The sequence below is a fragment of the Oncorhynchus keta genome, unplaced genomic scaffold (assembly GCF_023373465.1).
Source record: "Oncorhynchus keta strain PuntledgeMale-10-30-2019 unplaced genomic scaffold, Oket_V2 Un_contig_21346_pilon_pilon, whole genome shotgun sequence".
Lineage (NCBI taxonomy): Eukaryota > Metazoa > Chordata > Actinopteri > Salmoniformes > Salmonidae > Oncorhynchus > Oncorhynchus keta.
This window is the reverse complement of record NW_026282413.1, coordinates 42,296-57,500: the sequence shown is the minus strand read 5'-3', so window position 1 is coordinate 57,500 and position 15,205 is coordinate 42,296.

The following is a 15,205-nucleotide window of genomic DNA, read 5'->3' as shown; positions in this document are numbered from 1 at the left end:
TGGGTTATAGGGGGTTATATCGGGTTATATTGAGTTATATTGGGTTATATTGGGTTATATTGAGTTATAGTGAGTTATATTGGGTTGTATTGGGTTATATTGCGATATATTGGGTATAAAGTGGAAAGGGGTATTGCTGGTTTGCAATGGAATGGTACATATCTCTCTCTCTCTGTCAGTGTCAGTCCCATATAAACCATGGCTCTAACCAGACCAGACATTTAGCGTCATTATCTCTTCTGCGTGTTAATCAGGCTCCTAGCCCATCTCCCCGCGTGTTAAACAGGCTCCTAGCCCATCTCCCCGCGTGTTAAACAGGCTCCTAGCCCATCTCCCCGCGTGTTAAACAGGCTCCTAGCCCATCTCCCTGCGTGTTAAACAGGCTCCTAGCCCATCTCCCTGCGTGTTAAACAGGCTCCTAGCCCATCTCCCCGCGTGTTAAACAGGCTCCTAGCCCATCTCCCCACGTGTTAAACAGGCTCCTAGCCCATCTCCCCGCGTGTTAAACAGGCTCCTAGCCCATCTCCCTGCGTGTTAAACAGGCTCCTAGCCCATCTCCCCGCGTGTTAAACAGGCTCCTAGCCCATCTCCCCGCGTGTTAAACAGGCTCCTAGCCCATCTCCCTGCGTGTTAAACAGGCTCCTAGCCCATCTCCCCACGTGTTAAACAGGCTCCTAGCCCATCTCCCCGCGTGTTAAACAGGCTCCTAGCCCATCTCCCTGCGTGTTAAACAGGCTCCTAGCCCATCTCCCTGCGTGTTAAACAGGCTCCTAGCCCATCTCCCCGCGTGTTAAACAGGCTCCTAGCCCATCTCCCTGCGTGTTAAACAGGCTCCTAGCCCATCTCCCTGCGTGTTAAACAGGCTCCTAGCCCATCTCCCCGCGTGTTAAACAGGCTCCTAGCCCATCTCCCCGCGTGTTAAACAGGCTCCTAGCCCATCTCCCTGCGTGTTAAACAGGCTCCTAGCCCATCTCCCTGCGTGTTAAACAGGCTCCTAGCCCATCTCCCCGCGTGTTAAACAGGCTCCTAGCCCATCTCCCCGCGTGTTAAACAGGCTCCTAGCCCATCTCCCTGCGTGTTAAACAGGCTCCTAGCCCATCTCCCTGCGTGTTAAACAGGCTCCTAGCCCATCTCCCCGCGTGTTAAACAGGCTCCTAGCCCATCTCCCTGCGTGTTAAACAGGCTCCTAGCCCATCTCCCTGCGTGTTAAACAGGCTCCTAGCCCATCTCCCTGCGTGTTAAACAGGCTCCTAGCCCATCTCCCTGCGTGTTAAACAGGCTCCTAGCCCATCTCCCTGCGTGTTAAACAGGCTCCTAGCCCATCTCCCTGCGTGTTAAACAGGCTCCTAGCCCATCTCCCTGCGTGTTAAACAGGCTCCTAGCCCATCTCCCTGCGTGTTAAACAGGCTCCTAGCCCATCTCCCCACGTGTTAAACAGGCTCCTAGCCCATCTCCCCACGTGTGGTCCTTCTCCCTGTGTTAAACAGGCTCCTTGGTAGAGCATGCCCATCTCCCCGTAAACAGGCCAGCCCATCTCCCTGGTGTTAAACAGGCTCCTAGCCCATCTCCATACGTGTTAAAATGTCTCCCCATGTTAAACATGACTGTAAGGCTCGCTCTCCCTGGTGTTAAACAGGCTAAAAGCCCATCTCCTGCTGTTAAACAGGCCCTATTATCTCCCCGTATATTATTAAACAGGCTCCTAGCCCATCTCCCCGCGTGTTAAACAGGCTCCTAGCCCATCTCCCTGCGTGTTAAACAGGCTCCTAGCCCATCTCCCCACGTGTTAAACAGGCTCCTAGCCCAGCCCATCTCCCCGCGTGTTAAACAGGCTCCTAGCCCATCTCCCCTGTTAAACAGGCTCCTAGCCCATCTCCCCGTGTTAAACAGGCTCCCCATCTCCCCGCGTGTTAAACAGGCTCCTAGCCCATCTCCCCACGTGTTAAACAGGCTCCTAGCCCATCTCCCCGCGTGTTAAACAGGCTCCTAGCCCATCTCCCCAGGCTCCTAGTGTTAAACAGGCTCCTAGCCCATCTCCCTGCGTGTTAAACAGGCTCCTAGCCCATCTCCCCGCGTGTTAAACAGGCTCCTAGCCCATCTCCCTGCGTGTTAAACAGGCTCCTAGCCCATCTCCCCACGTGTTAAACAGGCTCCTAGCCCATCTCCCCCCACGTTTAAACAGGCTCCTAGCCCATCTCCCCGCGTGTTAAACAGGCTCCCCCGCGTAGCCCATCTCCCTGCGTGTTAAACAGGCTCCTAGCCCATCTCCCTGCGTGTTAAACAGGCTCCTAGCCCATCTCCCTGCGTGTTAAACAGGCTCCTAGCCCATCTCCCTGCGTGTTAAACAGGCTCCTAGCCCATCTCCCTGCGTGTTAAACAGGCTCCTAGCCCATCTCCCCGCGTGTTAAACAGGCTCCTAGCCCATCTCCCTGCGTGTTAAACAGGCTCCTAGCCCATCTCCCTGCGTGTTAAACAGGCTCCTAGCCCATCTCCCCGCGTGTTAAACAGGCTCCTAGCCCATCTCCCTGCGTGTTAAACAGGCTCCTAGCCCATCTCCCTGCGTGTTAAACAGGCTCCTAGCCCATCTCCCTGCGTGTTAAACAGGCTCCTAGCCCATCTCCCCGCGTGTTAAACAGGCTCCTAGCCCATCTCCCTGTGTGTTAAACAGGCTCCTAGCCCATCTCCCTGCGTGTTAAACAGGCTCCTAGCCCATCTCCCTGCGTGTTAAACAGGCTCCTAGCCCATCTCCCCGCGTGTTAAACAGGCTCCTAGCCCATCTCCCTGCGTGTTAAACAGGCTCCTAGCCCATCTCCCCGCGTGTTAAACAGGCTCCTAGCCCATCTCCCCGTGTGTTAAACAGGCTCCTAGCCCATCTCCCTGCGTGTTAAACAGGCTCCTAGCCCATCTCCCCGCGTGTTAAACAGGCTCCTAGCCCATCTCCCTGCGTGTTAAACAGGCTCCTAGCCCATCTCCCTGCGTGTTAAACAGGCTCCTAGCCCATCTCCCCGCGTGTTAAACAGGCTCCTAGCCCATCTCCCTGCGTGTTAAACAGGCTCCTAGCCCATCTCCCCGTGTTAAACGTGTTAAACAGGCTCCTAGCCCATCTCCCTGCGTGTCTAAACAGGCTCCTAGCCCATCTCCCTGCGTGTTAAACAGGCTCCTAGCCCATCTCCCCGCGTGTTAAACAGGCTCCTAGCCCATCTCCCCGCGTGTTAAACAGGCTCCTAGCCCATCTCCCTGCGTGTTAAACAGGCTCCTAGCCCATCTCCCCGCGTGTTAAACAGGCTCCTAGCCCTCCCTGCGTGTTAAACAGGCTCCTAGCCCATCTCCCTGCGTGTTAAACAGGCTCCTAGCCCATCTCCCCGCGTGTTAAACAGGCTCCTAGCCCATCTCCCTGCGTGTTAAACAGGCTCCTAGCCCATCTCCCCGCGTGTTAAACAGGCTCCTAGCCCATCTCCCTGCGTGTTAAACAGGCTCCTAGCCCATCTCCCTGCGTGTTAAACAGGCTCCTAGCCCATCTCCCTGCGTGTTAAACAGGCTCCTAGCCCATCTCCCCGCGTGTTAAACAGGCTCCTAGCCCATCTCCCTGCGTGTTAAACAGGCTCCTAGCCCATCTCCCTGCGTGTTAAACAGGCTCCTAGCCCATCTCCCTCCCCTGCGTGTTAAACAGGCTCCTAGCCCATCTCCCTGCGTGTTAAACAGGCTCCCCTCCCTCTGTTAAACAGGCCCTAGCCCATCTCCCTGCCCATCTCTCCTGCGTGTTAAACAGGCTCCTAGCCCATCTCCCTGCGTGTTAAACAGGCTCCTAGCCCATCTCCCTCCCTGCGTGTGTTAAACAGGCTCCTAGCCCATCTCCCTGCGTGTTAAACAGGCTCCTAGCCCATCTCCCTGCGTGTTAAACAGGCTCCTAGCCCATCTCCCCACGTGTTAAACAGGCTCCTAGCCCATCTCCCCGCGTGTTAAACAGGCTCCTAGCCCATCTCCCTGCGTGTTAAACAGGCTCCTAGCCCATCTCCCTGCGTGTTAAACAGGCTCCTAGCCCATCTCCCCGCGTGTTAAACAGGCTCCTAGCCCATCTCCCTGCGTGTTAAACAGGCTCCTAGCCCATCTCCCTGTGTTAAACAGGCTGTCTAAACAGGCTCCTAGCCCATCTCCCCGCGTGTTAAACAGGCTCCTAGCCCATCTCCCCGCGTGTTAAACAGGCTCCTAGCCCATCTCCCCGCGTGTTAAACAGGCTCCTAGCCCATCCCCTAGCCCATCTCCCCGCGTGTTAAACAGGCTCCTAGCCCATCTCCCCGCGTGTTAAACAGGCTCCTAGCCCATCTCCCCGCGTGTTAAACAGGCTCCTAGCCCATCTCCCCGCGTGTTAAACAGGCTCCTAGCCCATCTCCCTGCGTGTTAAACAGGCTCCTAGCCCATCTCCCTGCGTGTTAAACAGGCTCCTAGCCCATCTCCCCGCGTGTTAAACAGGCTCCTAGCCCATCTCCCCGCGTGTTAAACAGGCTCCTAGCCCATCTCCCTGCGTGTTAAACAGGCTCCTAGCCCATCTCCCCTGCGTGTTAAACAGGCTCCTAGCCCATCTCCCCGCGTGTTAAACAGGCTCCCCATCTCCCCGTGTTAGCCCATCTCCCTGCGTGTTAAACAGGCTCCTAGCCCATCTCCCTGCGTGTTAAACAGGCTCCTAGCCCATCTCCCCGCGTGTTAAACAGGCTCCTAGCCCATCTCCCTGCGTGTTAAACAGGCTCCTAGCCCATCTCCCTGCGTGTTAAACAGGCTCCTAGCCCATCTCCCTGCGTGTTAAACAGGCTCCTAGCCCATCTCCCTGCGTGTTAAACAGGCTCCTAGCCCATCTCCCCGCGTGTTAAACAGGCTCCTAGCCCATCTCCCCGCGTGTTAAACAGGCTCCTAGCCCATCTCCCCACGTGTTAAACAGGCTCCTAGCCCATCTCCCCGCGTGTTAAACAGGCTCCTAGCCCATCTCCCTGCGTGTTAAACAGGCTCCTAGCCCATCTCCCTGCGTGTTAAACAGGCTCCTAGCCCATCTCCCTGCGTGTTAAACAGGCTCCTAGCCCATCTCCCCGCGTGTTAAACAGGCTCCTAGCCCATCTCCCCGCGTGTTAAACAGGCTCCTAGCCCATCTCCCCGCGTGTTAAACAGGCTCCTAGCCCATCTCCCCGCGTGTTAAACAGGCTCCTAGCCCATCTCCCTGCGTGTTAAACAGGCTCCTAGCCCATCTCCCATCTCCCACGTGTTAAACAGGCTCCTAGCCCATCTCCCCGCGTGTTAAACAGGCCCATCTCCCTGCGTAGCCCATCTCCCCGCGTGTTAAACAGGCTCCTAGCCCATCTCCCCGCGTGTTAAACAGGCTCCTAGCCCATCTCCCTGCGTGTTAAACAGGCTCCTAGCCCATCTCCCCGCGTGTTAAACAGGCTCCTAGCCCATCTCCCCGTGTGTTAAACAGGCTCCTAGCCCATCTCCCTGCGTGTTAAACAGGCTCCTAGCCCATCTCCCCGCGTGTTAAACAGGCTCCTAGCCCATCTCCCCGCGTGTTAAACAGGCTCCTAGCCCATCTCCCTGCGTGTTAAACAGGCTCCTAGCCCATCTCCCCGTGTGTTAAACAGGCTCCCAGCCCATCTCCTCTCCTCCCAGGAACCATCTACGCTGTTAGAAATGCTGTGTATGGTTTTGCTATGACAACTAGGAAGGGAATAGCAAAGAATACATCACAGGATTATTCCCTTAATGGATACATCCAAAATGGAACCCTATTCCCTATATAGTGCACTACTTTTGACCACAGTCAATGCACCCTATTCCCTATATAGTGCACTACTTTGACCACAGTCAATGCACCCTATTCCCTATATTGTGTACTACTTTAGACCAGAGCCCTATGGCACCCTGTTCCCTATATAGTGCACTACTTTTAACCACAGCCAATGCACCCTATTCCCTATATAGTCCACTACTTTTGACCACAGTCAATGCACCCTATTCCCTACATAGTGCACTACTTTGGACCAGAGCCCTATGGACACCCTATTCCCTATATAGTGCACTACTTTTGCCCAAAGCCCTATGGCACCCTATTCCCTATATAGTGCACTACTTTTGCCCAAAAGCCCTATGAGAGTATAGGACCCTATACAGGTTAAATAGCATGTCATCTGGTACACAGGCCGTGTCTGAATATGTTTATGGGACAGGACAATAACTCAGGGTAATAAAAAATAAGACGTCTCTGAGTGGACAATAAGGTATTAATCATATAACTCAGTCGTCCGTCTCCTCTCCTCGCCGCCTGTCTCTCATCTCCACCGCACGGAGAACCGAACATCTCTCTGGCCGACCGGCTGTGGATTCCTATTTGTTGTGCTGTTCGTTTCCTGAACTGTACGGTTCTGATCCAATGTACTGGTCTTCTGCTGTCTGCTGTCACATTGGAACAAATTGTAAAAAAAAAAAAAAAAAATACACCTTAATTCCTAGCGTCATCGCAGTGTTGTGGAATGGATATAGTGCCAACTGCACAAGGCTCATTTGAAATGCTGGAAAATAGGTCACCCCCCCCCAAAAAAAAAAAAAAACAGTGAAATGTGTCCTGCCTAATGGGTAACAGTCAGTGCCAGAGGAAGATGCCCATATTTGACTTGGTATCACAGACATATGGCTAGTCGTCACCGTGGAAACAATGCATGGTAATGGGAGCCAGTATTGGACCAGTCAGGGCCAGAGGAAGATGCCCATATTTGACTTGGTATCACAGACATATGGCTAGTCGTCACCGTGGAAACAACGCATGGTAATGGGAGCCAGTATTGGACCAGTCAGTGCCAGAGGAAGATGCCCATATTTGACTTGGTATCACAGACATATGGCTAGTCGTCACCGTGGAAACAACGCATGGTAAAAGAAGCCAGTACTGGACCAGTCAGTGCCAGAGGAAGATGCCCATATTTGACTTGGTATCACAGACATATGGCTAGTCGTCACCGTGGAAACAACGCATGGTAATGGAAGCCACTATTGGACCAGTCAGTGCCAGAGGAAGATGCCCATATTTGACTTGGTATCACAGACATATGGCTAGTCGTCACCGTGGAAACAATGCATGGTAAAAGAAGCCAGTATTGGACCAGTTAGTGCCAGAGGAAGATGCCCATATTTGACTTGGTATCACAGACATATGGCTAGTCGTCACCGTGGAAACAACGCATGGTAAAAGAAGCCAGTATTGGACCAGTTAGTGCCAGAGGAAGATGCCCATATTTGACTTGGTATCACAGACATATGGCTAGTCGTCACCGTGGAAACAACGCATGGTAAAAGAAGCCAGTATTGGACCAGTCAGTGCCAGAGGAAGATGCCCATATTTGACTTGGTATCACAGACATATGGCTAGTCGTCACCGTGGAAACAACGCATGGTAATGGAAGCCAATATTGGACCAGTCAGTGCCAGAGGAAGATGCCCATATTTGACTTGGTATCACAGACATATGGCTAGTCGTCACCGTGGAAACAACGCATGGTAAAGGAAGCCAGTATTGGGCCAGTCAGTGCCAGAGGAAGATGCCCATATTTGACTTGGTATCACAGACATATGGCTAGTCGTCACCGTGGTAACAGTGGCCGGGGGTATGGTTTTTAACATCCCTTCGTCTCTATGGCAAGACTACAAAGGGAGAGGAGTTGGGGTTTGTGTGTTGTTGGGCTGTGTGTGCTCTCCCTCTGCCAGTATCTCGTTAAATATAATACAGAAAGCTGAATTAACAGTGTGAGAGGGCTTGGGGACAGAAATAGCAGTAAGCACTGAGGACATACAAACAGAGACGAAAGACAGTCACGGCTATAGAATCAGTGTAGAGATAGACAGTTATGGCTATAGTATTATTACAGAGATAGACAGTTATGGCTATAGAGATAGACAGTTATGACTATAGAGATAGACAGTTATGACTATAGAGATAGACAGTTATGACTATAGAGATAGACAGTTATGACTATAGAGATAGACAGTTATGGCTATAGAGATAGACAGTTATGACTATAGAGATAGACAGTTATGGCTATAGTAGTATTGTAGAGATAGACAGTTATGACTATAGAGAAAGAGAGTTATGGCTATAGAGATAGACAGTTATGACTATAGAGATAGACAGTTATGACTATAGAGATAGACAGTTATGACTATAGATATAGACAGTTATGACTATAGTATTATTGTAGAGATAGACAGTTATGGCTATAGAGATAGACAGTTATGACTATAGAGATAGACAGTTATGACTATAGTGATAGACAGTTATGACTATAGAGATAGACAGTTATGGCTATAGTATTATTACAGAGATAGACAGTTATGGCTATAGTATTATTACAGAGATAGACAGTTATGGCTATAGAGATAGACAGTTATGGCTATAGTATTATTACAGAGATAGACAGTTATGGCTATAGAGATAGACAGTTATGACTATAGCGATAGATAGTTATGACTATAGAGATAGACAGTTATGACTATAGAGATAGACAGTTATGGCTATAGTATTATTACAGAGATAGACAGTTATGGCTATAGAGATAGACAGTTATGACTATAGCGATAGATAGTTATGACTATAGAGATAGACAGTTATGACTATAGAGATAGACAGTTATGACTATAGAGATAGACAGTTATGACTATAGAGATAGACAGTTATGACTATAGAGATAGACAGTTATGGCTATAGAGATAGACAGTTATGACTATAGAGATAGACAGTTATGGCTATAGTAGTATTGTAGAGATAGACAGTTATGACTATAGAGAAAGAGAGTTATGGCTATAGAGATAGACATTTATGACTATAGAGATAGACAGTTATGACTATAGAGATAGACAGTTATGACTATAGTATTACTATAGAGATACACAGTTATGACTATAGAGATAGACAGTTATGACTATAGAGATAGACAGTTATGGCTATAGTATTATTGTAGAGATAGACAGTTATGGCTATAGTATTATTGTAGAGATAGACAGTTATGACTATAGAGATAGACAGTTATGACTATAGTATTATTGTAGAGATAGACAGTTATGGCTATAGTATTATTGTAGAGATAGACAGTTATGACTATAGAGATAGACAGTTATGACTATAGTATTATTGTAGAGATAGACAGTTATGGCTATAGAGATAGACAGTTATGACTATAGAGATAGACAGTTATGACTATAGTAGTATTGTAGAGATAGACAGTTATGGCTATAGAGATAGACAGTTATGGCTATAGAGATAGATCGTTATGGCTATAGAGATAGATAGTTATGACTATAGAGATAGACAGTTATGGCTATAGAGATAGATAGTTATGACTATAGAGATAGACAGTTATGGCTATAGAGATAGATAGTTATGACTATAGAGATAGACAGTTATGGCTATAGAGATAGATAGTTATGACTATAGCGATAGATAGTTATGACTATAGAGATAGACAGTTATGACTATAGAGATAGACAGTTATGACTATAGAGATAGACAGTTATGACTATAGAGATAGACAGTTATGACTATAGTATTACTGTAGAGATAGACAGTTATGACCATAGAGATAGACAGTTATGACTATAGAGATAGATAGTTATGACTATAGTGATAGACAGTTATGACTATAGAGATAGACAGTTATGACTATAGTATTACTGTAGAGATAGACAGTTATGACCATAGAGATAGACAGTTATGACTATAGATATAGACAGTTATGACTATAGAGATAGACAGTTATGACTATAGTATTATTGTAGAGATAGACAGTTATGACTATAGAGATAGACAGTTATGACTATAGAGATAGACAGTTATGAATATAGTATTATTGTAGAGATAGACAGTTATGACTATAGAGATAGAAAGTTATGACTATAGTATTATTGTAGAGATAGACAGTTATGACTATAGAGATAGACAGTTATGACTATAGAGATAGACAGTTATGACTATAGAGATAGACAGTTATGACTATAGAGATAGACAGGTATGGCTATAGAGATAGACAGTTATGAATATAGTATTATTGTAGAGATAGACAGTTATGACTATAGAGATAGACAGTTATGACTATAGTATTACTGTAGAGATAGACAGTTATGACCATAGAGATAGACAGTTATGACTATAGATATAGACAGTTATGACTATAGAGATAGACAGTTATGACTATAGTATTATTGTAGAGATAGACAGTTGTGACTATAGAGATAGACAGTTATGACTATAGAGATAGACAGTTATGACTATAGAGATAGACAGTTATGACTATAGAGATAGACAGTTATGACTATAGTATTATTGTAGAGATAGACAGTTATGGCTATAGAGATAGACAGTTATGACTATAGAGATAGACAGTTATGACTATAGTATTATTGTAGAGATAGACAATTATGACTATAGTATTATTGTAGAGATAGACAGTTATGGCTATAGAGATAGACAGTTATGACTATAGAGATGGACAGTTATGACTATAGAGATAGACAGTTATGACTATAGAGATAGACAGTTATGACTATAGAGATAGACAGTTATGACTATAGTATTATTGTAGAGACAGACAGTTATGACTATAGTATTATTGTAGAGATAGACAGTTCTGACTATAGTATTATTGTAGAGATAGACAGTTATGACTATAGTATTACTGTAGAGATAGACAGTTCTGACTATAGTATTATTGTAGAGATAGACAGTTCTGACTATAGTATTATTGTAGAGATAGACAGTTCTGACTATAGTATTATTGTAGAGATAGACAGTTCTGACTATAGTATTATTGTAGAGATAGACAGTTCTGACTATAGTATTATTATAGAGATAGACAGTTATGACTATAGTATTATTGTAGAGACAGACAGTTATGACTATAGTATTATTGTAGAGATAGACAGTTCTGACTATAGTATTATTGTAGAGATAGACAGTTATGACTATAGTATTACTGTAGAGATAGACAGTTATGACCATAGAGATAGACAGTTATGACTATAGATATAGACAGTTATGACTATAGAGATATACAGTTATGACTATAGAGATAGACAGGTATGGCTATAGAGATAGACAGTTATGACTATAGTATTACTGTAGAGATAGACAGTTATGACTATAGAGATAGACAGTTATGACTATAGAGATAGACAGTTATGACTATAGAGATAGACAGTTATGACTATAGTATTATTGTAGAGATAGACAGTTATGACTATAGAGATAGACAGTTATGACTATAGAGATAGACAGTTATGACTATAGAGATAGACAGTTATGACTATAGAGATAGACAGTTATGACTATAGTATTATTGTAGAGATAGACAGTTATGACTATAGTATTATTGTAGAGATAGACAGTTATGGCTATAGAGATAGACAGTTATGACTATAGAGATAGACAGTTATGACTATAGAGATAGACAGTTATGACTATAGAGATAGACAGTTATGACTATAGTATTATTGTAGAGACAGACAGTTATGACTATAGTATTATTGTAGAGATAGACAGTTATGACTATGGTATTATTGTAGAGATAGACAGTTCTGACTATAGTATTATTCTAGAGATAGACAGTTCTGACTATAGTATTATTGTAGAGATAGACAGTTCTGACTATAGTATTATTGTAGAGATTGACAGTTCTGACTATAGTATTATTGTCGAGATAGACAGTTCTGACTATAGTATTATTCTGGAGATAGACAGTTCTGACTATAGTATTATTGTAGAGATAGACAGTTCTGACCATAGAGATAGACAGTTATGACTATAGATATAGACAGTTATGACTATAGAGATAGACAGTTATGACTATAGAGATAGACAGTTATGACTATAGAGATAGACAGTTATGACTATAGTATTATTGTAGAGATAGACAGTTATGGCTATAGAGATAGACAGTTATGACTATAGAGATAGACAGTTATGACTATAGAGATAGACAGTTATGACTATAGTATTATTGTAGAGATAGACAGTTCTGACTATAGTATTATTGTAGAGATAGACAGTTATGACTATGGTATTATTGTAGAGATAGACAGTTCTGACTATAGTATTATTCTAGAGATAGACAGTTCTGACTATAGTATTATTGTAGAGATAGACAGTTCTGACTATAGTATTATTGTAGAGATTGACAGTTCTGACTATAGTATTATTGTCGAGATAGACAGTTCTGACTATAGTATTATTCTGGAGACAGACAGTTCTGACTATAGTATTATTGTAGAGATAGACAGTTCTGACCATAGAGATAGACAGTTATGACTATAGATATAGACAGTTATGACTATAGAGATAGACAGTTATGACTATAGTATTATTGTAGAGATAGACAGTTATGACTATAGAGATAGACAGTTATGACTATAGAGATAGACAGTTATGACTATAGAGATAGACAGTTATGACTATAGAGATAGACAGTTATGACTATAGTATTATTGTAGAGATAGACAGTTATGGCTATAGAGATAGACAGTTATGACTATAGAGATAGACAGTTATGACTATAGTATTATTGTAGAGATAGACAGTTATGACTATAGTATTATTGTAGAGATAGACAGTTATGGCTATAGAGATAGACAGTTATGACTATAGAGATAGACAGTTATGACTATAGAGATAGACAGTTATGACTATAGAGATAGACAGTTATGGCTATAGAGATAGACAGTTATGACTATAGAGATAGACAGTTATGACTATAGAGATAGACAGTTATGACTATAGTATTATTGTAGAGACAGACAGTTATGACTATAGTATTATTGTAGAGATAGACAGTTCTGACTATAGTATTATTGTAGAGATAGACAGTTCTGACTATAGTATTATTATAGAGATAGACAGTTCTGACTATAGTATTATTGTAGAGATAGACAGTTCTGACTATAGTATTATTGTAGAGATAGACAGTTCTGACTATAGTATTATTGTAGAGATAGACAGTTCTGACTATAGTATTATTATAGAGATAGACAGTTCTGACTATAGTATTATTGTAGAGATAGACAGTTCTGACTATAGTATTATTGTAGAGATAGACAGTTCTGACTATAGTATTATTGTAGAGATAGACAGTTATGACTATAGTATTACTGTAGAGATAGACAGTTATGACTATAGAGATAGACAGTTATGACCATAGAGATAGACAGTTATGACTATAGATATAGACAGTTATGACTATAGAGATATACAGTTATGACTATAGAGATAGACAGGTATGGCTATAGAGATAGACAGTTATGACTATAGTATTACTGTAGAGATAGACAGTTATGACTATAGAGATAGACAGTTATGACTATAGAGATAGACAGTTATGACTATAGAGATAGACAGTTATGACTATAGAGATAGACAGTTATGACTATAGTATTATTGTAGAGATAGACAGATATGACTATAGTATTATTGTAGAGATAGACAGTTATGGCTATAGAGATAGACAGTTATGACTATAGTATTATTGTAGAGATAGACAGTTATGACTATAGTATTATTGTAGAGATAGACAGTTATGGCTATAGAGATAGACAGTTATGACTATAGAGATAGACAGTTATGACTATAGAGATAGACAGTTATGACTATAGAGATAGACAGTTATGGCTATAGAGATAGACAGTTATGACTATAGAGATAGACAGTTATGACTATAGAGATAGACAGTTATGACTATAGTATTATTGTAGAGACAGACAGTTATGACTATAGTATTATTGTAGAGATAGACAGTTATGACTATGGTATTATTGTAGAGATAGACAGTTCTGACTATAGTATTATTCTAGAGATAGACAGTTCTGACTATAGTATTATTGTAGAGATAGACAGTTCTGACTATAGTATTATTGTAGAGATTGACAGTTCTGACTATAGTATTATTGTCGAGATAGACAGTTCTGACTATAGTATTATTCTGGAGATAGACAGTTCTGACTATAGTATTATTGTAGAGATAGACAGTTCTGACTATAGAGATAGACAGTTCTGACCATAGTATTATTCTAGAGATAGACAGTTCTGACTATAGTATTATTGTAGAGATAGACAGTTCTGACTATAGTATTATTGTAGAGATAGACAGTTCTGACTTTAGTATTATTGTAGAGATAGACAGTTCTGACTATAGTATTATTGTAGAGATAGACAGTTCTGACTATAGTATTATTATAGAGATAGACAGTTCTGACTATAGTATTATTGTAGAGATAGACAGTTCTGACTATAGTATTATTGTAGAGATAGACAGTTCTGACTATAGTATTATTGTAGAGATAGACAGTTCTGACTATAGTATTATTGTAGAGATAGACAGTTCTGACTATAGTATTATTGTAGAGATAGACAGTTCTGACTATAGTATTATTGTAGAGATAGACAGTTCTGACTATAGTATTATTGTCGAGATAGACAGTTCTGACTATAGTATTATTCTGGAGATAGACAGTTCTGACTATAGTATTATTGTAGAGATAGACAGTTCTGACTATAGAGATAGACAGTTCTGACCATAGTATTATTCTAGAGATAGACAGTTCTGACTATAGTATTATTGTAGAGATAGACAGTTCTGACTATAGTATTATTGTAGAGATAGACAGTTCTGACTTTAGTATTATTGTAGAGATAGACAGTTCTGACTATAGTATTATTGTAGAGATAGACAGTTCTGACTATAGTATTATTATAGAGATAGACAGTTCTGACTATAGTATTATTGTAGAGATAGACAGTTCTGACTATAGTATTATTGTAGAGATAGACAGTTCTGACTATAGTATTATTGTAGAGATAGACAGTTCTGACTATAGTATTATTCTGGAGATAGACAGTTCTGACTATAGTATTATTGTAGAGATAGACAGTTCTGACTATAGAGATAGACAGTTCTGACCATAGTATTATTCTAGAGATAGACAGTTCTGACTATAGTATTATTGTAGAGATAGACAGTTCTGACTATAGTATTATTGTAGAGATAGACAGTTCTGACTTTAGTATTATTGTAGAGATAGACAGTTCTGACTATAGTATTATTGTAGAGATAGACAGTTCTGACTATAGTATTATTATAGAGATAGACAGTTCTGACTATAGTATTATTGTAGAGATAGACAGTTCTGACTATAGTAT